Source organism: Centrocercus urophasianus, unplaced genomic scaffold, assembly GCF_019232065.1.
Source record: "Centrocercus urophasianus isolate 14NV4802_14NV808 unplaced genomic scaffold, USGS_Curo_1.0 seq_10, whole genome shotgun sequence".
In the NCBI taxonomy this organism is placed as follows: domain Eukaryota; kingdom Metazoa; phylum Chordata; class Aves; order Galliformes; family Phasianidae; genus Centrocercus; species Centrocercus urophasianus.
In genome coordinates this window covers 1,750,958-1,778,200 of record NW_024884142.1, presented here as the reverse complement: position 1 = coordinate 1,778,200, position 27,243 = coordinate 1,750,958, and the positions used below count along the sequence as shown (strand labels likewise).

General features: G+C 38.5%; 1 long non-coding RNA gene across 1 annotated transcript; it reads left to right on the top strand.

Moving 5' to 3' along the window:
* The first annotated feature begins 206 nt into the window (after window positions 1–206).
* On the top strand, window positions 207–8,040 carry LOC122163081. Its single transcript, XR_006169790.1, has 3 exons — window positions 207–286; window positions 6,560–6,736; window positions 7,164–8,040. It is a non-coding gene; the product is annotated as an uncharacterized LOC122163081 (long non-coding RNA).
* Window positions 8,041–27,243: the final 19,203 nt, after the last annotated feature.

Below are 27,243 nucleotides of genomic sequence, written 5' to 3'. Positions count from 1 at the left end.
AAAGAAAGAAAGAAAGAAAGAAAGAAAGAAAGAAAGAAAGAAAGAAAGAAAGAAAGAAAGAAAGAAAGAAAGAAAGAAAGAAAGAAAGAAAGAAAGAAAGAAAGAAAGAAAGAAAGAAAGAAAGAAAGAAAGAAAGAAAGAAAGAAAGAAAGAAAGAAAGAAAGAAAGAAAGAAAGAAAGAAAGAAAGAAAGAAAGAAAGAAAGAAAGAAAGAAAGAAAGAAAAACATTCTGAAATTTTCACTTGGAATAGAGATCTCGTCTGCGTCCTGCTGAGTTGCTTTAAAGGTGGGTTTTTGCTATTCACCTTTTCCTCCTCCTCTGGCAGCTTTCTACTTAGGTTTGACAAGTGACGTTATTAGTGTTGATGGCCAAGCCTTGAACTCGCTATGTTGATTGCCTGAATGTTTCTGTTTCTCAGTGTAATGAAAGAACAATCAGTGCCTCTGTGATATCCTCATGCAGCACTAACTGCTATTAGAATTTATTATCATTTGTTTATAAGTATTTATTACATGTTCTGACAAGAATCTTTACAGGCTCCAACTGAGACTGAAGCACTGTACTATGAGGCTTTGCATAGATGCACAGGAACATGCTAAGAACTTACAGTCTCTATAAATGAATAAGAATGGAGAAAAAGAACGTGAAGTAGAAAACTGCCTTTGCTAGCAGCCATTTCAGCAGCTACCATGCAGCGCTTCAGTCCCCACTGAGGGACATTTGATCACACTTCCTGTCTAATTACAGCAGTCAGAATTTACTGTTCTTCATTCTGGTGTTTCAGCTAGGAACATAATAACAAGTAGCTCTGAAAAACAAAGGCTTTCTGAATACCAAAAATCACAAAAAGGCAAAAGCAGGAGGAGGAAAGGAATGAATAATTGTTCTGCATGCAAGGTGCCTTCCCACCTCCTATCTACAAACAGTACCCCCACCAGGAGTAAAATATATGTTTTCTTATAAGAAGAAATACTGAGATCAAGTTGCTTTTTCTTTCTATAGAAAACTTTTGTCTCCAAAGACATCAGTGAGAAAACTAACAAGAGCATTTTGGGAGAATAGCTATGATTCCAGAAGGACACTCAGGATGAAATTCAGTTGTCTAAACCGGCATCTATGGCTCTTGTTAGACCTCATGGGATGGCATCTGAGACAAATGCACCAGGCTGGCTGATATTATGTGGGACCTAGGGGAGCTCCTTGCCTTCATGGCAAAACAGGTAGAGGCTATGTGGTATGTCATAAGGAGTGGTGGGGGAAAAAAAAAAAAAAAGAAAATAGAGAGAAAGGAAAAGGAATAGGAAAATGAAAAGACAAAAAGAGAAAAAAAAGAAAGTGCCTGAACTTTGTATTTAAAAGTCAAAATTAAAATTGAAGGGAAAAATAAAACAACAAAAACATTATTGGATGTGGGTACTCAGTATCATCTCTGGAGCATACCTGGATATAAGACAGCATCATGAGTGTCAACAGAAACCTGGTTTTATGTCATTTATCTGCGAGGCAGAAAAGACCTGAAAGTCTCCCATCTTCCTTGAGTATTTCCACACCTTCTGGGTCTGGAGGTATATGTACACAGATAGGGCCAGTAGCGTCTTTAAGCGTTTACCCTAAAAGATTTGGTCTGTCTTTTGATCTGTCTTTCATTCCTGTGTTTGGATGGAGCGGGAGAAAGATATTCTCTTCTTGTAAGACTCTGAACATGTTTTTCTTGTTCTAAAACTTACCAGCTTTAAAAGAAAAATGTTGGAGGAGAGGGGGAAAAGACAAAAAAGAAAATACAATACAGCAAGGCACAAAACAAGGACATGATAAAGCAAACAGGAAAAGTTTTTTCTTTTTCGCTCAGTCTAACAAATAGTAGGAGATGAATTTGTGTCAGGTAACGTGTTCCATGCCTCTAAGTTAATTAGCAGTAAATGAGTATTTAGTTAGTGGGAGGGGTAGAAATCAAGAAACTTATTTCTATTTCTCAGTGTTCTGTGCATTTAAATTCACAAGTATACTTCTAGAGGAAGCTGCCTCTCCAGCAGAAAGGTCTGTACTGATCAAGGGAGCTGCCAGTTTCAGATACACTTAAGAAGGTATCCGTTGCCAAGGGGCCTCAGAGTTGTAACTGTTCGCTGTTCTCATTTTCTCTTCTGCCAATTATCCAAACACTTTTCCCATTCACTTCATAATAATGATAATAATACCTTCATTAAATAATCTCAAGGCGATTTCTACTATAAAACAAATTGGGGTTATTTCACCCTATTGACAAGAAGCAGAAGGGGTCATTTAGCCTTTGGCCGAAGCTAAATGCCCAAGCAATCACCAGTTTTCTCTACTGTGAAAAACACAGGGAAAAATGTGCTGCTACTACCATTGCAATGAAGCCAGTTCCTTGAATATCTGTCACATTTTATGTGCCTGAAGGAACCAAAGATTCTTCTAGACCAATGGGCATCATCGTTTGTTAACTTTGCATTGTTTGTGCCTTTGGCCAAGCCATGAGGATAAGGGACCCGAAATACCTCAGTGTTGCAAGGACAAAGCATCATGAAGAGGGCTTGATTGTTCCTTTTCATCACTTCTCAGCTGCAGAGCTACAGATCATTTTCTGAGCACGGCATCAACCTGTCCTTAATGCATCACTGAATTCATCAAAGTCTTCTTTTGTGAGAATCCTTTAATATTCCTGAAGTCTGAACTTGTGATGCTGTGATTGAAGGTGGCTGGAGCAACAATGAACCTTTGCTGCCAATGGGAAAGACATCACCAGTAACTGCTGTATCAAATTCCAGGTAGATTGGCGCAGTGTAGAAATAACCCACTCTAAGCCAGCAATCACACACAGCTTGCTGCTATTCATGACAGCGCTGTAAGATATGCAAAATATAATTCTACCTTGTGATTGTAGATGAGTTCCAAATGCAAAGTCTTGCAAAAAAAATGCACACAGAAACTAAAACTGGAGTCACTGGTCTAAACTTATCACCAGTAATGACACCATCATTCTATTTTTATGCCAGACTAGGTGTTTACAGCATTATAAGAGTAACTTTATGCAACATTCTCAGTCTTTTTCTCTAATACCCTTATTACTGCAGCTATAGCAAACTGAAGGTATAGGACAAAGAATTTTTGCAAAGAGAGGTTATATCTTTTATTAAGCCAACTAATACAGTTTGGGAAAAAATAGTCAGATTTTTGGCAGCAGAGTGTGTGCTCCTGACACCTCCTCTATTTTCCCCAATGATCAGTTTAATAAAACCTGTTACCTAACCCTGAAAATCCAGGATTAAGATCACGAAATAACTACACTGTCCAGAGACATCCACTTCTCAGTGTCCTAACAATGTTCAGAACATGGTCCATAGTAATAAGCCAGTGAGTCCTTGAGAAAATAAAAGCCACGTTTTAATTTGTGCCTCAAATTTGTGCTGCAGATTGCTAGACATATGGAGCTCATTAAAGGCTTTCAAAGATAACAGAGCCATTGTCATTGGACTCTTGTTTCAAGTGCATATGGTTGCTTATGTACATGACAGTAGCAAAACACACAGTTTATCTCACAGTCTCTTCCAGTACCTGAACAGTTGAAAGTATTACACACAGAGGTACTTGACAGTTCTCCAATTGTGCCCTTCCACCAAAACACTTAGGTCAAAGATCAAGAGAAGATGGTTATGCTCACTAGTTTTGACAGAACTCAGGGGACTGAGAATGCAGGATGAGTTCTGAGTACTCAAGGGAAATGCATAGTGTGTAAGAAACCTATCATCTAAGGAAAAAATGGGGCAGTGAACTTAGGACTAGTGTAGAACATATGTTTGAAACATCATGCCCTGCGTGGAGAGTTGGTCTTCAAAAATATTTTGCTTTTAGAAAAAAAAAAAAAAAGAGTCTGAAAAATATTTATAAATGCAAGGATACAATGAATTAATCTCAGAGGCCTTCATCAATAAGTTTATATTGCTACAGTTTCATGAGTGCTTAGAATTCCGCCACCATGCGTAAAACTAAAATGGACACTATGAAGACATATAGCAAATGACAGATAAGACACACTTTTATTATTCTATCATTAGCATTGTTAATATTGATACATGACACTAACTCTTAATTTTGACATTAAAAATGCTATCATGACAATTCAATGAATTCCCTTTCCTTCTTTCTTTATGCTTTTATCTTTCTTTCTCTTCCTTCCTTTCCGTCCTTCTTTCTTTCCTTTTTCGCTCTCTCTTTTCAGATTGTTGTTGCTTTTATTTAATTTCCAGAAGATCTTGACCAATAAATCTGAAAGGAACACGGTGTGGGAAGTAAAATTAAACCAATCTAGCAGAGAAAATCATAACAAGAATCATTGGATGGGAGTTAAAGCCAGACAGATTCAAATGAGAAATAAAGCACTGTGAGTGCAGTTAGCCACTGGAACAGGCTATGACTGGTACCAGATTTACATATTTTGTTTCCTTTGTGGAAAATATGTTTTAGAAAGTTCTTTACACTGGTAGCTGATTCAGTAGTGAAATACTTGGTCTAAATGTACCTAATTGCATTAGAGGTCAGATCAAGGCCTCTGACAGCCTGCAAATATGTGAAGAAACTCTAACAGTTCTTCTATAGCCCCTCTTTTTCTATGCATTAAGTTTTCTCTAGACTGGTGAAATTTTGCTCTGAATTCATTAGTCAGCCATTGTTAGGTGCCAAAATAATATCAGAAAGCATGATGCAGACATATATTCAGACCAAGCAAGCTCCTAGCCCATTGTCTATACCCAAAGCTCTAGCCATCCAAGTTTATTTCTCCACTGGGTTCCCTCTATTTCTGTGTCCAGGAACTCAGACCTTCAAAGAAGGCAGGCAGACACGTTTATCATCTAAGACCTCACTATATGGCATTCTGCGAGTCATAAAATCATTGTTAGATGAATGACCCACACTCTTCCTATTCAGAAGCTGGAAGAGAAATTGGCTGCATTACAAGAGTGTAATTAATGAGCAGACATAAATAAATGTGTTCTGTTAGCATCATGCTTAGATAGCATTATGTTGCTTTCTTCTGTTCTGGTCTACAAGGGCCAGTAGTAGAAATATTTTCTCATTAAATCTAACGAGAACATACGGACTTTGGATTAGGGGGATGGGTATTTGTTGCATTTGGGGCATTTTTCAGGCATGATTATGAGAATTCCATTCAGAAAAGAAGGTTAATATTCTTCCATTTCACAAGCAAGAGAAAGAGGTGCAATTCAGATCAGACCACAAAAGAAGTTCTAAGGATCTTGTTCATTCTCTGCACAAATACCAACTCAAAATCATGTTCTCACATCCAATAGGAGATGCAGTCCATAGACAGAGGGGAAAAGGGGAAAACATGCATTCTAAGCCCTCTGAGGCAAAGACTGCAATAAACCGTTGATAGGGGATGCATAACTGACCTGAAATCACAGACATTGACAAAGAGATCCATGCCAGTGCATAATATCTGTTTATGCCATCTACTGCTCTACTTACTGTACCACCAGTAAAATTTTTACCCTACATCTGCCTTTCTTCATTAGCTTTCCTACCCACATCTGTTTCATCATTACAACTCACTTGCCTTTTCTTTCCAGATAAATTACCACATCAGTTGATAACCCATGAATAGTTATCAGATGATTAGCGTTTACAGCTTGAAATAGGTCTAATGTAAATAGCTCTATAACAATACTAACTGCAGCTTACTGGTAAACAGAAATAGAGAAAATACAGGTTAGTTTAGCTTCTAATATCTGATTGGTGCATTACATGTGCCAGTCACTGCATTATCCACTACTCAGCATCTGAATTTTTCTGAGCAATTTTTCCATAAATAATTTTGTACACCTGAATCTTCTGCCATGCCCACTCCTTGCAGCTGCAGTGGCCCTATTATTAACTACCTTGGACCTGCCTTTAGCCTCATCAGCAGGAGCCATTGAATTATTACTGGCAGGTGCCATGAATGGTAGGCATGATTCCAACCATCACAAGGGTAGTGTTAGTTCTTCTAGAGAAGAAACCCCTCTGGCAATGACACTATACACAGTAGAAGCTCTGATTATGTCTTGGACATACATATATCACTATGGAGCAGTTTTATTAAGACTGCAGTGCAGCAGCTGCTGTGACAGGAAAGGAACTGATGATTAAGTAAGTCTTGGCGTTATCTCAAGGACTAGCCAAGACAAAAGGGTCACCCCATTCTCATAGACAAAGATGACACCAGGAGATGTGGTCAAATATGAACAGTGTAAATCACAGCATGGCAATAGTTGCTTCCATTGCCAATTAGTACTTTACACCCAGTACTTCAAGGAGCAAGAGCAATATATTAGGATACCTGCATGTATACCAGAAAATAGACTAGAAGTAATACTGACATGACAACGCAGAGCTCATGGGTGCCTCTGAGTTGCTGCAGAACCCAAAAGATTTTTGGAAAACATAATAATCATCTCCCATCGTCGTTATGTGAGGGTGGCATCTTTCTTGACACCGCACAATTCATACTTCGCTCCCTCACATGTTATTCTCCCTATACAGAAAAGCACAGTGAATGAGGCTGAATCACATTCCTCTCCATTTTGTGGCTGAGGATGTCTCAAGCATAGTTGGTATGGAGCAGCGTTTATGCTGAGACAGACCATGACACATCAAGTAGTCTCCAATTTGCCCTGAACACCTGCTGACCAGAACCCCAGTCACCTCTGTGGTGCTCAGGTGGGTACTCCTAGATCAGTTCAGGATTAAGTCTTTTTCTACTCCCTTTCAATCACTACTTTCCTAATATAACTACTTTGCTTCCTGTTTTTTTAGGAAAATAATTCTTTTCCCCTGTGCTCAAAAGAGCTGCCTAAAATATGTATTGGTTTTCAACTATGGAAAAAGTGATTTCCCCTTCCCTCTTTTGCTGCTAAACTACAGTCTGAAAAATACATTTATTCTCTGATTCATATAACTCAATTACTCCCTTTGGGATCTTAGATTGTGCATGATTGCCTATAAAATATTTTCCCTTTGCTTTGGAAAAGATATTTTCCCCATTTGGGCTCTTAAACACTTGTTCTAGGAACAGGTAGATGCTGTCATTCAAAAGTCCATTGTTTGTGGCTCATTTGTGACCTTATTTTTACCTCTTCCCCCCCAGCACAGCAGATCAGCAGGCGGTTACACAAGAAAGCTGTTTTGGTGAGCTGCAAATCTGCTGAAAGAACTGTTCTCACAGGATTTCAGTCTATGACAAAGGAAGCATCAGCTATTTATGACTTAGTAATGGTGGAGCCTCCAGGAGTGGAGAAACTCAGCATTAATATGAGAAAAGGGAACTTTCTATTCCAGCAGCTGGATGGGCAGATCCCATCGTTTTCTCTCAATTCTGACTCCCACGCTAATTAATACAAACCAGCACCCTACAGGATCTCCATAAATCCCGACCTGAATGGATACTCTGCTGCACAGTAACAACCGATTCATTTCAAATTAACCCTTCAGTCTCAGAGGAAAGATGGACACATAGCAAAAAACACACAATCATAGAATCATGGAATTATTTAAGCTGGAAAGAACACTTAAAAGTCATCTGTCCAACTCCCCTGCAGTGAACAAGGATACCTGCAGCTTGATCAGGAGCTCAGAGCCCTGTTCAGCCAGACTGAATTTCTCCAGGAAATGGATGAGACAACCTGTTCCAACACCTCACTACTCTTATTGCAAAACTCCTTGTCCTGTCACAGCAGAGCCTGCTAAAGAGTCTATTATTTACTTTCATAGCTCCCTTTAGATATTGAAATATACATAACAGCATTTATCTCCAAAACAATGAGTGGATCTGAAACTACTAGTTAGGCACAACTTTCTAGCAAAATTAATAACCAAATAAATGAAATAAATTGTGAGATTAAGTGGTAGATTTTACGTCAGATATATCTAAACCAAGACAAGTGTTATGAAATCAAGTTGGGAGGAAGTTTTGATCTGCCTGAGGGGGAAAAAGGCACTACAGGGGGACCTGGATAGACTGAACTGATGGGCCAAGGCATGAGTTTCAATAGGGCCAAAAGCTGGGTCCTGCATTTTACCACAACAACCCCAGGCAACCTTACACGTTTGGGGAGGAGTGACTGGAAAGCTGCCTGATGGAAAGGGACCTTGGTGTATTGATGGACAGTTAGCTCAATATGAGCCAGCAGTGTGTCCAGGTGGCCAAGAAGGCCAGTGGCATTCTGGCTTGTATCAGGAATGGTGTGGTGAGTGAGACTAGTGAAGTCATCCTGCCCCTGTATTCAACATTGATGAAACCTCACCTCGAGTACTATGTACAGTTTTAGGAACCTCAGTACAGAAAGGGCATTGAGGTACTGGAGCAGGTCCAAAGAAGGGCAACTAGGCTTGTGAAGGGCTTGGAGAATGTGCCCTGCAAGGAGAGACTGAAGGAACTGGGGATATTTAGTCTGGGGAAAAGGACGCTGAGGGGAGACCTGATTGCTCTCTTCCAGTATCTGAAAGGTACTTACACAGGGTTGGTCTCTTCTCACTGGTGACAGGTGACAGGATGAGGGGAAATGGCCTAAAGTTGCACCATGGTAAGTTTAGGTTGGATATCAGGAAACACTTCTTTACAGAAAGGGTTGTTAAGCACTGCAATAGGTTCCCCAGGGAGGTGTTTGAGTCACCATCCCTGGATGTGTTTAAAAGCCATTTGGATGTAGGTCTTGGTGCCATGATTTAGCAGAGGGTTGTTAAGAGTTAGGGTAGTCTGGTTAGGTTGTGGTTGAACTCGATGGTCTTTAAGGTCTTTTCCAACCTGAGCAATCCTATTACTCTATGAAAGCTAAATCTTAGTCCAGTACTGATTATTGGCATCCCTATGGGGTCAATAAGGCCAAATCCTGTGTACTGTACTTTGCAGAAGCTTGAGCTAGGTGGTCGCAATGATCTCTCACAGCTTTGAAATCTCTTTTTCTATGAGTATCAGAAAAGAGATTTGCTATTTTTTAAAACTGTTTTCAACAATTAATTCCAGTTTGTGTCTATCAAAAGAACATAAAGACACTCTGAGGGAATAATGAGGGGGAAGGGAAATTAAAGGGCTTTTATCATGGAGTTCTTGTTTTTAGAGAAATCTCAGCAGTTATTCATAGATGCAGATCAGCCAATACATCCTTTCTGGTGTCTTCTCTAGGCAATATAATTTAAAAGAATAAAAAACAAATAAATGAGTTAGAAGACATTCTTATTATGTGTTTATGTTTTTGCTGACTTACTGGGATACCTTCTGAATGTGGCCCATCAAGTTTAGTTGGGTGTGAGCTTGCCTACCCAAAAAGAATTGCAGGGGTAGTAAGGAACCTCAAGAGATCATTGAGTCCAGCCAGACTACAGTATCTCAGCAGTCTCTTCTACTTGCCCACGGTGCCATGAAGAAGAGGGAGAAAAGCAAATAGAAGTCACACACACACACAAAAAAAAAAATCTAACATTTAAAATTTTAAACACATTAGTTGGTTAATGTAGAGTGTATGCCATGTTCCTAGGGCTGGAAAATGCTTTGCTCCAGAAATCCAGGTGAAAAAGATCCATATTAAAAGGCACGGATATAAAATTCCCATTCATTAAAGCATCATGACAGTATTACACAAATAATCAAATGCTTGTGAAAACAATAGTACCACTACTACTAATAAAATTTATTTTAATTTCTCAGTGATCAAATGTCTCCAAACACTTAATTCTATGTTTATGTCTCTATGGCAATGGACATGTCAAAAAAAATCTCACAAGGATCAAATCCTTAATGAATCAAAATAAATTGCTCAAGGAATTAATTTGGCTGAGATAAAACTAGCCACTCTGGGATTTTTAAAAAGACCTGTCAAAAATTGTGATGCTAAGATCTTATTTAAGCACACTAAGATAAGGATGAAAATGAAATATATTCTTTATTCACAGTCAGGATTTTTGAGTTTCATTTAAAAATAAAAATAAAAATAAAAATAGCTGCTTAACAAACGTATCTATTTCATGACTGACATTTTAATGTATACAGCTGACACAAAATTTCAAAGAGTTATATCAACAGTTAACACTGAAAACTGGCCCTTAAGACTTGCCAAAAAGCATGCATTTTATGCATTTAGTAACATTTATACTCAGGTTTGTACCCAGTTCATTTGCAACTGCTTGCAATCAAGGTTTCTGGCCATTAGGGGCACTTAAGAATGCTTTTGAAAAAGAAACAAGATGGTTGTTCCTCTTCGGTACAAACTAAAAAAGGAGTAGATGGCAGTACATCCAGTAGAAAAGGTGAAAAAGCCCTTTTCCAGAAGCTTCTTTAACACTTAGAAGGTTCTCCACACTTGTCTCAATCTTCTTTAAGCAAGATTTCAATCATTTTACCCAATAATGATCTCAATTGTCTCCTAGACACCAATGTTTATCCACACCACACATCTTCATAACCTCTGTATATCCATCTCCTGTCTCAGAATTGTCTCCAGTCCCTCACTGACCACCTTCTGAGCAGTTCCATGATTTCCCACTCCACTGGCTGCAGTGTGAACTGTTTGCAGCTTGGAGTGAGTGTCTATATTCACTCAATAAGTAATGTACTTCATTCAAGGCATGATACAATATATGTCCTCTACTAGCAGGTTCTGATGTAACGTTGTTTTGCTATACAATTAGATATATGCTTGTTCCTGAGTCTAAAAGTGTACTCTTGGACTTCACTGCATTGACTCAGTTCTAGCAACCTGCTCTAGCTAATTTCTTGGTTACTTGTGTTTTTGCTATTTGCTTTTTATTTAAATATTTTTTTTTTTTTTTTAGGCATTGTTTTAAATGCAGACTACTGAACAGTTCCACTTTAAGTTGTTTGAAGACAAACATTCCTTCCCATTCAATATAATAAAGTGAAAGACTCAACATTCTATCAAGAATTTCCTTTCTATCTATCAGTGCACCAAGGGCGCCAAAATGGCATTTTGAATTTTGTATGGAAATGCTTGCCTAAGCATCCTCAGATTTAGCCTACAGATGTTTCCCATTAAAATACCGAAAAAAAACAAAATTTCTTAACATCTCTGGATAAATGCATTCAACATGATATATCCAAGTCATCAGTGCTAGACACCTGCTTTTTTAACTAACTTCTCCAACTGAGTTGCTATATCAGATGTATTGTGCCTAGTTTTAAGACCAGAGCAGTTCAGGTAGCAGTTTAGAGCTAGCAATGAAAGAACTGTGCCACTAACAAACTTGGTTTGCTATCATTGGAAGCAAAGCGGATGCTGTCATCAGTCTGACCCATGCTGGTGACACTGTGCTTTCTGATTCCTAATCCTGGACAACCAAGAGAGATGTACCTATTGCCTTATGAACACATATTCACTCTAAAATCAGAAAGGAGCATCATTACTATCAATATTCCTGATGCAAATGTAGTAGCAGTGTTACCAAAAGAGATTATTACTATTTCATCCTGCTGGTAGGTGTCACACAAAAGAAAAGGCGTGAGTAACTATTCACTGTAGCTTGAGCTTCCAAGCTTTGTTATTCACCCGGGGATTTCTTAAGCAAGGAGTTATTAATTCTGTCCTTTGGAAAAACCAAAGATGTTAGGAGTAATTCTCACATTAAGTAGATGGATTAGCAGCCAACAGTGGAGCAGAGCCAGTTGAGCATCCTTGAGTCTCCACAGCAACATGATTTATCCTAGACAAACTGTACTCAGAATAAGCAATTTTGCAAGTCTGTTTTTAGGAAAAAAAAATGCTTCTGGTAGCACAATTTAAGAGCACGAATTTGCTTATGCATTGTCTACTGGTCAACGAAAAGATAAAGCAGTTGTTATGCCTTTAAGAGAACAGTTCTGTTTCTCTGCACAAGCAGCTAAGCATCCACTACCAATGATAGGATTTCCAGAGTATCTTTGATGAATTGGATAGATTAGAGAATCTATCTTTTTCGAAACTCCTATAGAGGAGGCAGTGATAGATTTTTGGATTTGTTCACCACCTCTTCTTTAGCATCACTAGATGCTGGACTCACTTATATCAATAGCTGTTATATCCAAACTATCATAACCAAGGAGCCCATAAACCGTGGAAAAGAAAAAAGAAATAAAATCTCCTCATATGGGATTTGCTCTGAACAACTTTTGATTTTGCTGAGAGAAATAATTTGCATCAAAAATGTGCTACAAAGCAACCTGCAGACACAAGTTAAGGAGGGAGTATTCTGAGACCGTCAAGCCAAAGTCTCATTTAGTGGTCTTAAAACAGAAGTCAGCAACATGTGGCCCCTGAGCCATATGCACCTCTTAAGCTGTTCAAGTAAGGTTTCTATGCCAGGGCTGAATCATACCTCGGGAAGGGGAGTAATGGGCCATGCTGCCATAGTGACTGCGGGTATAAAGAGAATCTCCTGCTAATAGCAAGTATCAAGCCAGAAGGGGCTAATGAAACTGATATCACTGGGTGACCTTGAAACACTATGTACATAGCCCCACCAATTCCCAAAATAGGACCCATGATGAGCCATTGTCATCTCCCGTCTGTGAATTGCTCTTCAATCATCTCTCCCATGGCTTCACCATGTGTCCTATGGTTTAAAGCCATATGAAAACACACAGGAATGGCCACCCCGTGCTGCCCTGCAAACAGTGTTTGATATATTTACTGGAGAAGAGGTTTGGAAAATCTATTTGTAATGAAGATAGATAATTATATAAAATGCAAAAGCGAAAAAGATAAAAATCCTTCTGTGCTTCCTAGTGCTTGAGTTTTAGAGCATGATCCTTGATTACTTTATATATTTATTAACTGGCACCAAATCATGATCCCTTGGTAAATGCTTTTAATTTTAATTTCAAAAGAATGTAACTTTTTATGGCTGCTTAAACTGTATTTTTAAATCACTGTGAATGTTCCTTAAATAAAAAAATTTTCAGCAGTGATAGGGGAAGAGTGGTACACGGAGACTTAGTCAGATTTTGACATTTATCATCACAAGCAGCACTAGTGAAGAACTGTACCCGTCCATGACTTATTAACTCTCTTTCATTAAAACAAACCTCATGAGAGACATAACCATGTGCACTGTGAGTAAGGACGCAATTGATGGGGAATACTTAATAAACAAGTGGAAAGACAAGGAGCTGTAAGGAAGGCTTCACCTCTCTTTCCATTTCAGTGCAGAAGACAGTTAAGAATACATTTAAAATCCTGACACTTTTAAGATATCCTACAATACTGCTCTTATGAACATTCTTTGACACCAAATTTTTGTTTGTTTTGAAGCTCTAGAAAGTTTGTTTTCCAAGAATATTCAAAGCAATATATTTTAACAGAGTTGAAAGGTAATATTTTGATCTTCATTTTTGAAGCAGAATTATGTTTTTTTTCTTAGCATATATTTTATTGTGATGTCATATTGCAAATCCTGTAAAAAATTAAGAGTGAGAAGAGGAACTTATAGTAAACTTAATGAGGAAAGTATCATAAAATCATAGAATGGTTTGGGTTGGAAAGGACCTTTAAGATCATGTAGTTCCACCCCTACTATAGGCAGGAACACCTCCCTCTAGACCAGGTTGCTCACAGCGCCATCCAGCCTGGCCTGGAACGCATCCAGAAAGGTGGCATCCACAACCTCTCTGGGTAATCTGTTCCAGTGAATCACCACGCTCACAGTAAAGAACTCCTTCCTAATATCTAGTCTAAATCTGCCCTCTTCCAGTTTAAAGCCATTTCCCCTTGTTCTGTTGCTACATGCCCCTTTAAAAAGTCCCTCCCCAATTTTCCTGTAGGCCCCCTTCAGGTACTGGAAGATCAGTACAAGATGTCCCCTGAGCTTTTTCTTCTCAAGGCTGCAGAGCCCCAGCTCTCTTAGCCGGTCTCAATAAGGAACTGTTCCAGCTCTCTGATCATCAATGAATGGCTTGACTAACCTTAAAAACTGTGTTTTTTTCCCATGGGTCTCACTTTTGGAAAGTCTTCATGATTACTGGGCTTCAAAGTCCTTTTACAAAACATTCAGGAGTTTTCCAATGGCTCAGAAATCCAACACACCTACCATCTTTGGAATCCAGCTACCAGGCACACCCAGCTACAACCATTAGCAATGTAAACCTTTCAGGACTGCCTTTTCCTTGATTTGGATACTATTTTCTCTCCATTATATAAAGATGGAGTTGCCCTGTAGTTTCCTCACCTTGAGCCATGCAGAGTCCTTTCTTAGGTATTAACTGCAATACTGATGCTCTTCAGCCTTGCGGTAAAAGATAGTGATTTCAGGACTTACAAACTGATGATGATCCTTTCAATCAATGCAATCATTCAATAACCCATTTATCCTAAAAAAAAAAAAAAAAAAATAGAATTTAGCTTTAAAGTAGATTTTTTGAAATTTGAGATGCTTTCCTCATGATAACAAAATTGAACAAAAAATCTAAACACGGGCTTCACAAAAAAAACTGCACAGCATCAGGGACATGTTTCCCATGAAAATGTGCCTGCAACTTGTCTTTTGTGCAGCAAGGAGTTGCCATTGTCACGCTGTGGTCTCAGGTGCTCCTGTGGTTCTATGCATGCAGTCACTTTTTGAGCTGTTGGTTAAAATGTTTACATTGTGATGGCCCTCACTTTATCTACTGAAGGATTTATTAAACACAAGGTTCAGTGAGACCTTGGTCCTGAAATAAAGAGTGTACAAGCAAGATACTGTAGCCATATAGACCCCTACCCATTTCCTGGCCTTGTATGAAGTAGTGCTACACTTAGGATAGCCCTTTGTGAGGTTGCGTACACATCACACTCTATCCCTCTGTTGCCCTCTTAAATACCTATTATCATCTGTTTCTTTCTTTAACTCGAAGAGTGACTCTGAAAATGTTATAGTGAAGAACAAAAGGCACCAAGAACATCGTATATTCATATGTTCTTTCTAAAGAAAACCCACATATCTACAAATATGGTTTGAAGTCCTACGGGACCCAATAAAGATAACAGGAGTTTGCCAAAATTCCACCCAGGGAAAGATAATACACAATTACACAGAATGAAGTTCCAGACCTGCTGTTTGCAATGTCCTTCATTCAGCTCTATAATTTGTAAGTGAATCAGCCTAAAATTTGGGAGGTCATTGGAAATTTCTAGCTGTATTATTACTTCAGAAATGTTATATTGTGTATGATACGTTTGTATCACTAGATAGCTTGCGTAGACCAAGCTGCTCCAGTTCTCATTGATTTTAATAACACTGTGCCATTTTATATTAGCTGAGCAACTAAGCCAGAGGCTGTGATTTTTCTCACATTTTTTTTTTCTTTCTTCCTCTTAATAAACAACAGAAAAAATAATATCCTAGTTCTTTGCACGGAACAGCAAAGCAGAGGGCTGTTAAGCATATTTGCTACAGAACAACCAAAGACCATGCAAAAAAAAAGTGTGGCTGTTCCTGACACATTTAGTAATGACATATTTTATCATAGCAGACATACTATCATTTAAACATTGAAAAGCTATGACAATATTTGTACTATGCTCAAGGTGCAGTAAGAGGCGATAAAATCATGATTAAAATGCAATAAAAACACAATTAAAAAACACTCTTAATAAAATTCAAACAAATAAAACTCGTCACCAAAAGGGAACGGGTGAAAAAGGATAAGCTGAGGCTGGAACAGGTGATAATTGGAGGTCTCTCAGAGATGGGTATGTTCAAGGGAAAGAAAAACAAAGAAACCCATCTCATCTCTGAAGAAGAGAAACAAAAATCCCACATATTGAGCTCTCTTGACTAAAATGGGTAGAGGCAGAGTACAATAAGATAATTAAGAGCAATGCTGCAGGGGGCACAGATGCAAATGCAGTGAGTGCAGCAGCCCATCACTGATCTGCAGTGAGCACCCACTGTCCCCAAGACATTCCTCATCTGTAATTGTCCATGAACCCTGCTGATTGGAGGGGTCTGATTTTGTTTACCATCAGCTGCAAGGGAGATGTTGAATGCTCATACATGAATATATTTGCACTGCATATAGCTATGAGAGTAATGAGGCATGATAGCATCTCTTTGGGTCCTCAAGAGTTTTCCGGGTGCTTTCAGGGAACAGCCAAATCACAGGTTTCCATTCCAACCACAGTACTAAAATCCTCTGCTTCTGAAATCCTCAGCAGAATCCAGCTCCTACAACATCCTTCTTTTTCTCTTACAGCATACAGCTTTGTCCCATGGAAAACTGCTCTAAAGATTGACACACAGATTATTTTTGAAGTCCCTCAGTGTCATCTATGCTCCATCCTTCTTCTGCTTCCCGTTGTTTTTCACTCCTTCACTATTGCATGCGATAGTACATAATTGTTTGCATTTTCAAAGCCCTCTTGTCTTCTGGCCATCACCTTCGAGTGACAAAATGTCATTTTTGATCAGTCTATCATGTTGGTCTCCACCATTCACTGGGGCTGGATTTTAAGCACACTTGTACATTCCTTTCATGTGTAGGAGGAATTCACTATGAGTAGATCTGTTTCATTACCCTCCTTTAAATCTATGCTTATAACTCTACTTTGATATCATCCCTCTGAAAACCTTAGCAATAATTAACTTCCTGATATGCCAAACTCTCCCTATGACAGTAACCTATATTTTGCATTATTTTTTTCTGTTCACTCATCCTTCACATTTCTCATCTCATATATGGCTTGAAAGCTTTGAGAACAAAGATTTAATTTTCTTCATTGTTTGTACAGCTCATAGTACAGTAACTGCTAGGTCTTTGTCTAGTCCAAGTCTTGAGCCTCCAGGTATTATTGTAGCAGAAATCATAATAACAGCCACAATATAAAAAATAAAGAAAACCTACCTGGAGGTCAAAATTTAACCAAAATGTTTGAAACTGCTTCTGGTGCCCTGTGCCCAAACCTGTGTGCAGAAGACATAGCTTAAGGAAGGTACCTGCAAAACAATTAGGATGTAGTCACAACCTGCAGCCATTGGGTAAATCTATCCTTTAAGTGTGTGCTGACAAACAACCATCTGTGAAGAAGAAACAACCCAAACTGACCAGTGAGATCAATCAGAGACAGAAAGAAGCACGACATCTTGTACCATTCTTATTTGTGCGTATTAAACAAATAATCTGTGACTGGAAGATTGGGTATGCTGTCCATATCATTTACACTATTCAACTGTTCATAAAAACCTGAAAAATTAACTGAATAACAGAAAGGGCTTGACCTTACAACATGCTAAATCTCCTAAACACAACCCAATGGACCACAAAGCCATGTTCAAAAGTATTCACTGATGTACTGAATTCAGTGTTAGTGAAAAACCCACACATTAGTGAGTTTTGAAATTTTCTGTGGGGTACACCCTGGCAGTGAGTGAGCAGGGTATGCTTCTATAGGTTCATCCTGAAATGTGGCTATCCTCTTGTTCTGTATATGCTTATGCTTCTGTTTTCTTACAGCACTGAGTGCTTTACATGAATGTTTCAAGGTCAGAGCTTCAGCACGATTTCTTGTTTACTCTTCTACCTACTGTGGCATTACCGAGAAGACTGGATGATGCCTGTGAAGGCAACTCCAGTAGTTTACTTTCTATGAAGTCAGTAAAAAAGACGAGCCATTCTAGCTTTGATTTGTATTTGAACAATTTCATACAGCTCTCTCACTCATAACATCCCTGTTTATCCTCAGTACACACTGGAGAGCGTGAAGCTAGATCCATAGATTAAACATGCTATCCATCAGCTGCCTGTAGCTGCAGATAATTATTTCAACTGCCATTTAAAAAAAAAGAATCAGAATGGTGCCAAATTGAAAAATCTGTTCCTCACTTCTCCTGGTGCATGAGGTCCCTTGTTGGGTTATTGAAATTGCTAGGCTGTTCTCGTAGCCAAGGAGAAGAGAGAAGACAGATGGAGCCATGCATTTTTGTAAAAACTCTTAAGAACTGTCCTCGTGACAACCCCTTCTCTGTCTCCAAGGCAGTGGTTGAATCTTGTTATGTGTCCTGCTCTATAGTAAAGATATTCTGAGCAATGCTTGACAATTCTGGCATGTTTTCTGTGGGGATTTACTTGTACTGCATCATTAAAGAAAGATTTTTTTTATATGATCAACTCAATTTTGCCCCCTCCCCTCTTCTTCAGAAAACAAAAGCATCTAAACATTTATATACACATATACATACATGCATATATGTGATACTTGAATAAATGTTAACATACTAATGGAAGATGAAAGCAAGAATTTGAAAACGGTTGCCTGCATTTTAATTGTTGTGGTAATGTATTTAAATTGTGCATGGGCTAAAAACCCTGAGGCAATGCAGATCCCTTTCTAATATGTCCCGGGTGTTAGAAATGCAATACACTTAATTTCACACAGAAACAAATCCCATTCAGAAGACCTACACAAGAAGCAAGGCTGCTGTGCCTCTGTGTTTTAAATCATCCAAATATTTTATTTTGCTTTGCCTCTGCTCAAAAGAAAAAAAAGTGCCCAGTATAAAACCATTTCAGCACTGCCCTTCTTGTTTTCTAGTTCATATATTCTACTCTCCTGACTTCCTGCTAACCTATTATTCTGTCTGCTTCCCTGTGTCTCAAAATCTTATTTTCCTCTGCATATGACATTGATAACTTTGTAAATATTTTGTGTGTATATGAATGAGTGTATGGGGAGGAAGCGGAAAAAACAGACTCACATATCCAGTCTTCATGTCTAGATAGGTAACACAAATGCATACACAAATCTTTTGAGTCAATGCAAATGATGGATAAGCATACTTTGCATTTCAATAACATCTCCCATTGAGTGCTTTACAAATATCAGTGAATTCATAACACCGATGAGAGACAGAGAAGTGTAAATATTCTTACTGGGAGACAGGAGAACTTGTACAAGATGGCCATATTTTCAGAGGTACTGAACATGCACAGCTGTCTTCAACGTCAAGACAAAAATGGAAGATGTTCATCACTTTGGCAAAAAGGATTCAAATCCTTGGCCCCTTCTATCTGAGATTTAAGTGTCTAATTTTCTCCAGCTCAAGTGCAATATAGCCTCGAAGTAGAAACCTCTGAAAAAGTTATTTGCCTATGTTTTATAGAAGATAGGATGAGACGATCATAAAAGTGATCAAAACTTAATATCTATGAACTTTGAAGATAGTGGCTTAGGTGATATTTCCACAGTAAATCTTCGGTAAGATCAGAAATAGAACTCAGGTTCTCTGATCAACACTATTTTTTGTGCTTCTATCACAGATGTGTGATTGTCCTTTTCAACTAGGTCAAAAACTCCAAAAATAATAAAATATATAGGAACTGAGAAAGCAAGTAGATGTGTTGCCTTGTCAACATTATCCACATTAAGGCTTTCAAAGTTTCTATTGTAGTATATGATATAATTCAAAATTAAAGTCACAAACTCTATCTTGCCTTCAAGTTAGATCATTTTCAGCAAAATTTCCTTTATTTTTTACCAGTTTACTGTGCTATGGCACAACACAAAGCCCTGCTTTCAAGAGAGGTAGGACGGAATTGATTATGCAACTGTATTAGAACACATTGTCCTTGGAAATCAAATTTGCTTGAGTAAGTTATAAATGTGAATTTTTCTTCTTTTGCCTGTTATTTTGCAGAGAGCTGAAAGAAACAAAACTAATCCAAAACAAAACAAAACACTTCTTATGTGTTTGTTTCAATTGTATTTCAGAAAAAAACTTTAGTGTTCAGTCTACTATTATGTTTTTTCACGTGGAATGTAAGCTTCAAATATAGACCATTTTTTAATAAAATGATAATCACTCAATGCTAAAGATGTTAAAAGAAGAGCATATTATGGGAAGATAATTATGATGTTTGTTAAATAAGATGTTTGTTATTCATTCATGAGAAAGACACAAAAAAAAGAAAAAAGAGTATTAACCATGGGAAAAACAATTGTGCTCTTGCCTTTACCTAGGAAGACCTATGGTCACTTGGTAAAGAATGCTTTATGCTTTCTCCGTTATTTTGATTTATAAGCAAATCACTGTTCAATCTAATTGTGTTCAATATATCTCATGAACACATTGCATCTTGGCATTTCACCATTTTTAGCTCCATAGAAAAATTGGTACTAATAAAAGGCCTTTTTTCCCTCCTTCCCATCCTCCCTCCACAAGTAAGTCTATGAAATCAGATCATTCCATGTACATCATTGAATCAGTAAGGGCAATAAATCAATGTAGCTCATTAAATGTTACAACATTCTGGACTACTGCATATTCTACTACACATTTATCCAGCAGAGCTCTTATCACCTTAGGTTTGTATAATAAGACATTTGTGGAATCCCCAAAAAAGCAGTATTCCAATAACTCATTTTAAAAGCTATTAATAATTAAGAATTAGAAAGTTTAAGTGCAGTTTATGACCTAGTTGGTAGAAAACGTAACACACTGACATAGGCAGTCTAGACAATTTCCTAAGGACTCCTTAATGACATAAAATACAACAACACAGGAAGAAGTGGAAAGCAAAGCAAAATGGAGTTCCTTCTTCCAGTGGGACACTACTAGCTTTTTTTGTTTTCATCTACATACACATAAATTTTTTTGTTGATGGTTTTTTTTCCCAGACGAGGATAGTCAGCTACTCAAAGGTGATTCACCCCTTCTATAATGGGACCCATGCAGATCTAGGGCACCTTTGTTCTCTCTCATTTGTTGGTGTAAGAGTTTCTTCTAGATGAATATTACCACAAAAAACAGAGATAATGGAGATGAACAGACTGCGAGGTTTTCATTTCACCATAACTGTTGTGATCCTCCTGTTCCTTCTCCCCTCATCCACTAGGACACACTGGGGGAAGTAGCACCTCTCCCTCAATTCACACACCCAAAGCAGAAGCCCATTTCAGGATGCACACTGAAGAAGTGCTATGTTTCCACTGTGTGGGCAGAACAGGCCCAGATAGTGTTGGCTCAGCACCTGAGGAAAACGAATATCCTGGTGCTTTGCGTTTTGGCAATGGTAGATAGTCACCCCATCTAGTTGCTGAGTCTGAGTTCAAAAAGGGAGAACATCCAGCTGTGCTCTCTTACGTCTATCAATGGGAATTTTTATACTCTTCCGTGAATTCCTTAATATTTATAATCCATTCACTGAAGATTTACTGGGTGGGATTTGCCTGCTGTGGGAGGTGAAAGAGAGACTGAGGAAATGATTCAGTATCCTTTCAGCATCATAACCTTTCAGACTAGGATGCACTTGAATTTCTGAACGACCTATTTATCAGTAAGGTGTCAGTAGGAATTGATGAATCCTTAAAAGCCACAGTTAAGCAGCATGCAGCATAAGGATGGAGAGCAGAAGAAGCTGTGTGCATTGTGCTATTAGGAGGAAAGCATGCTACTAGCAGTAGTCATCCTTTTTAATTCAGATAACACCTGTGAGGAATATTTAAATCACATTTAGTCTGAGATTAAAAAAAGAAAAATTTTTGACTTAATAAGAAGGCACCATGAGAGACCATGGTGAGAACAGACCAAAATAGACTTGTGACACAAAACCCTTTTTGAAGCATTGCTCTATACAGTGGTATATTATCAACAGAGCAGATGAATAACTAAAATCCAATCTTGCTGGTTCCATTGAAAATCTGGATTCATTTTGTTACATTAAAGACTATTATTATAGCAGCAAAGATCTAATTTTTACCTCACTATTAAAATTCATTGTAATAATTACTGTGGCCCCATCAATGATAATGAATGTTGTCTGCATGTGTGCACTCATGCACGCCCAAAGTGATATGCAATTTTTAACACACATTGCAGAGTCCAACCCCTTGCTCCCTCCTGCACAGCATTGAATAACTATCAGCTTTTACTTCTCACTACTCCTTGTGTTAGAGACAGAGATGACTTGAATTTGCTCACAGTTTATCCTGAATGCAGTAAGGATGGTGTATATTGTACAGACCCCACAGCTATGAGCTTACTGAATCCACCAAATTAAAATGGTTAAAAAAAAAAAAAAAAAAAAAAAAACCACAAGGAAAACAGTGTAAATGTGCAGAGTATTGAGTTTTGTTATCAATATCTTACTTCATGTGTCATCACAAAATGAATGTGCAATCTGCTGTAGTATGTAAGCATGGGGTGTAAAGAGAATTTACAGTATATAGAATGAGGTTTAAAGTTGTTATCAATAAGTGTTCCATCTGAAAGAGCATTTTGTAGCAGTAGCTACAACAGTGTATATATCAGACATATACACATAAAGATGCATACATATGTCATAAATGTTCTCACTCACACAGAGATATAGGCAGAAATTCACACCAGCAACATTTGAATACTTCTCTCTTTTTCCTGATCTCCTTCTGTAACATGAGTGATTTTCCTATGCTTATTATTAATGAGCTTGATCCTGTGATTACTGCAGTTACATGCAGAGCTCTGAGAACATGGGAAAACTTGCTTGGCAAGCAAGCTTCCAAAATGGAATCAGCTCTCCAGATTGAATGAACTCCATGGGACCAGGGTTGTGAGCATCACTGGAGAAATGCGGGGGGTAGAACTGCAGCTAGCAAAAAGGAAAAGAAACTACTCACCAAGGAAAAGAAGATAAAAATCAGAGCAATTAGAAGAAAAACAAACATGTTTTGTCTTAATTCTGTTGTTGGCTTTCTCCTTGGTAGGCCCCCTGCCCCTGTCCTTATTCATGCCAGTTGTGTATGGCAGGAGAGCTACAGATGGAGCTGTAATAGCACACATGCAGTGTTATCTGCTTAAAAGGAGAGAACAGCCTACGGGGTAGTATTGTTCTCACAGGGTAGAAGGAGATGCTTGTGAGGTAATTACTGAAATAAATACAAAACTCACAAGTTCCTTGCAGGAATATTTCATCGTTCAGTGGGTTATAAAGCACAACTATGGATATTTGGTACAAGTTGCTTACACAGAATTTGGAGGGGCAGTGGCAGGTAATGACAAATGCCATGGATATAAAACAAAAGTTGCAACAGAAGACAATGAAAAAAACACTGATAGAGCACGAGAATTTTGTCAACACATCATAAACTTCCAGTACCTTGGCAATTGGGCCCTGAGTCTGATATCTGACCTTTCTGCCTTCTTTGTTTTTCCTGGTTTGAAGTCATTACCATGCTCAGAAATAAATTTATTTAAAAAAAAAAAAAAAAAAGGAGAAGAAAAGCAAATTGCAAATCACTGTTTGAGAATCATCAATCAAAAGAGATATATACAGATCAGTACATAGGTCATACTCCAGTGATGGCCAAACCCAAGCCAGGGAACTAAGCCACCTTTAAGACCTCTGAGAAATGTTACAAATACATATGGCCACAGATCACAAGTAGAAAACAGTTCTTTCTCTCTTACTGTGTATGAATCCATGTCACATGGCTAGCTATACTCAGTACGGCATAGATTAGCGATTCTCCTTTTTTATGTTTGTGTGCATTTTTGCTTTTATGCTTTTTCCAATTTTTCTTATCAGTGTTCCACATCATAACATCATGTAAATCATGGAATTAGAGTATTAACTCTTTAATTCCTGTGCTTCACATGATGTTTTGATGTGGAATACCAATAAGAAAAACCATGACACATTTCTCAAGCTAAAGCACTGTATATTCAATCAACTTTTGTGGTTTTCCTTTAGTTTAATTTGTATTTTATTGCTTCCTGGATCAGTTGTTGCTTGTAAATTCCTTCATTTTGTTTCTTAGCTCACCCAGATGTGTGGAATATTTCAATACTGGGCCCAAGGGTAAGGTCATTTTCCGGTCATCCTTGTAGAAGCTTATGAACTGAAGAATGTCTGCAGTACACAGATGGACAAACTCTTATGAATGGCAAAAGTTTGAGAAAAAAAGGATTCTCTTATCTCTGTAAAGTGAATTAGTGCAGAAAGGACTTAGGGAAGACACCAATATGTATGTAGCCTGGAACATCATGTTGAAAACTTGCAGTATCTTTTAATAACACAAGATGTCTCAAGAGATGACAATTGTCCAATAGCAAACACTTTCAGTTCATGACTTCTGTTCCAGAGTGTCTGATATTTGAAATCATATGACTACTCCCACCAGAAATGCGCTAGCAGAGTAGAAAAAGTCATCTTCCACATGGATCATCTCCAGAGCAAGTGATAGGCCCCAAGCAGTGTCTCCAGAGGATGTGCTTGCTGAGTACAATTGAAGGAAATACATCAACTTGCATTTCTCTTCAAATACAAGGGGTAAAAAGGTGAGGCAGTTATAACCAAAATAAAGGAAGACAGTCCTTGGTAAATGGAGTGATAGGAAGCACATTCTCTAGCAGTGGTTAAGTTTTATTCTGAAAATATGTTTCATCTTTGACACAGTATTCTATTTGTGTGGTAAAGGGAAGATGGCCTGTGAAAATCTTATGGCATTATCTAAGGGTTTCTTTCCAATAGGCTATTTTCTTCAAAAACTTTCTGCTTATCACGATCTAGTCTATTATGAAAGTAAATATTTCTTCTTCAGAGCAATTTTAAGGGCCTCAGAAATAAAGGAAAAAGATTCTGCTGCGAATTTCTTCTTTTACAGGTTTCAGGTGTTCAACACAGTGGAAGTTTAGTGACTCCACATCCTTAGCTTATTTGGGGCGATGCAGAGGGGAATAACATCGTGACTAGTTTTTCTCTTGCACTTATCTGTGCTGAAACTGTGGAGAATTTGCCCCTCACAAGCAGAGCAGTAAGTTAAATAAGGGGATTGTTCTGACTGTACCCCACTGGATATGCCTATTCTTCCCTCACTCAAGGGAGTTGAATCCTCTAAGGATATCAATGCCAATGATTATTGAGATCTTCTGCTAATCATTTAATTTCTTTGATTCCCTTAAACATAGAAGTCTTTTTTGCTTGATTTTGTATGATATTAACAGACATTTATAAACTCATTAGCCATTTAGATTGTGAACATGCGGATTAATTTCAAGATGAACTCTTGAAAGGTGTAGCTAAGCATATAGAGATACTAGTGGTCTCGTCAAACCTTTCTGATGAATACCCAAAAGAAATTTGCTGAGAACTTTGATATAAATAAAACAGCCTTAGACAAGATTACTTTCTTTTCACAGTAACTATTTTTGCTGCACTTTTAAAATGAATCACTCAAGAAAAATACTCTTCTTGAAAGATAATCTGCTTTGAATTGTCTTCCATTAACCAAGGAGTAAGAGAACAAGCAGCTGCTGTGACCACAATAGCTCGATGCCTTGGCTCTGAAATAAGTGCCATCAACCCAGCTCTTCCAGTTCTACCACACTCCCCAGAATCCTATAAGAAACAGAAGTCTTGTGGTTTTCAGTGATTTTTATGTGAGAAGAGATACACACAAATTTGCAGTGTTCCACAGTAAATCATTTGTTCAATAAGACATAAAGAACAATCAAACACACAGCATTCAGAAAATAATTATATTAAAGGCTAAAAAGTTCCATTTTTTTCTGAAAGTCCAACTATTCAAATATGTATGTTTCACCCATCTTGCAATATTTTTTTCCATAATGATGGAAAAAATAGTCATAGGATTACAGAATCATAGATTCATAAAATGGCTCAGGCTGAAGGAGACCGTAAGGTCATTGAGCTCCAACTCATGCTGTAGGTGGGGTTACGACCCACCAGATCAGATTGCCCAGGTCTCCATCCAACCTGGCCTTGAATGCCTCCAGGGATGGGAAATCCACAACTTCTTTGGGAGTCCTGTGCCACTGCCTCACCTTCCCCTGAGTAAAAAATTTCTTATTAATGTCTAATCTAAATTTCCACTCCATTAGTTTCAAGCTATTCATTCTTCCTTGTCCTGTCACTATCAAAAAAAAGTCCGTCCTCCTCCTGATTATAAGCTCTCTTAGTACACTGGAAGGTGCAATGACATCTCACTGCAGCCTTCTCTTCACCAAGCTAAACCAACTCTCCTCCCTTGGCCCTTCTTCATAGGAGAGGTGCTCTAGCTCTTTGATCATTGTGGCCTTTCTGTGGACATTTTCCAACAGCTTTGCATCCTTCTTGTACTAAGAACCCCAGGTTTGAACACAGTAGTCCAGATGCGGCCTCATGAGGGCAGAAAAGATGGGGACAATCACCTCCCTCTGCCTGCTAACCCCCCCTGTGATGATGCAGCTCATAATACCATTGACATTTCAGGCTGCAAGAGCACACTGTTGGCTCATGACTAGCTTTTTGTTCACTAGGTTCCCCAAGGCCTTCTTGGCAGTATGGCTCCCAAGGTGATCTTCTTCCAGTCTATACACATATCTGGGATTGCAGTGACCCAAGTGCAGCACCTTACACTTGGTCTTGTTGAACCTCATTAGGTTTGCATGGGCCCACTTTTTAAGCTTGTCCAGGTCCCTTTGGGTGGCATCCCTTTTTCCTGTTGTGTCAACTGTACCACTCAGCTTGGTGTCATCAGCAAACTTGCTGAGAGTGTACCCAATCTCACTGTCTATGTTATAAAGATGTTGAAGGGTGCCAGGCTCAGGACAGAACCCTCCGGGACACCGATAGTCACTGGCCTCCACTTGGACATAGAGCCATTGGCAACTATTGTGTAGCAGCTTCAAATAGTTTAGCCTTCAAATCCACGTTTCTCCAATTTAGAGACAAGGATGTGATGCAGGACAGGACCATTTCAAAGGTCTTGCACATCTCCAGGTAGACATCAGTTGCTCTTCCTTGGTCCACTGATGCTGTCACTTCATCATACAAGGCCACCAGATTGGTCAGATTGGCATTATCTTCTCCCAGTGAAGTCCTGCTGGCTGTTTCAGATTATCTCCTCATCACACATGTGCCTTAGCATAGATTCTGGGAGGATCTGCTCCATTATCTTCTCAGACACAGATGTGTGGATCACAAGTCTGAAGTTCTCTGGGACTTCCTTTTTGCCTTTTGTGAAAATGGGAGTGATATTTCCCTTTTTCCAATTACCAGGGACTTTGCCTGACAGCCATAACTTCTCAAATATGATAGTGAGCAACTTGGCAACTCTATCACTCAGTTCCTTTGGGACTCTAGGATGCATATCATATGACCCTATAGACTTGTACGCATTCATTCATGAGGAATTCTTAGACTTTCTCTGCCTTTACAGTGGGAGGGGTTTCACTCCTTTGACCCCTGCAAAGAGGCTCAAGAACATGATAGGCATGGGAGGCTTGACTGC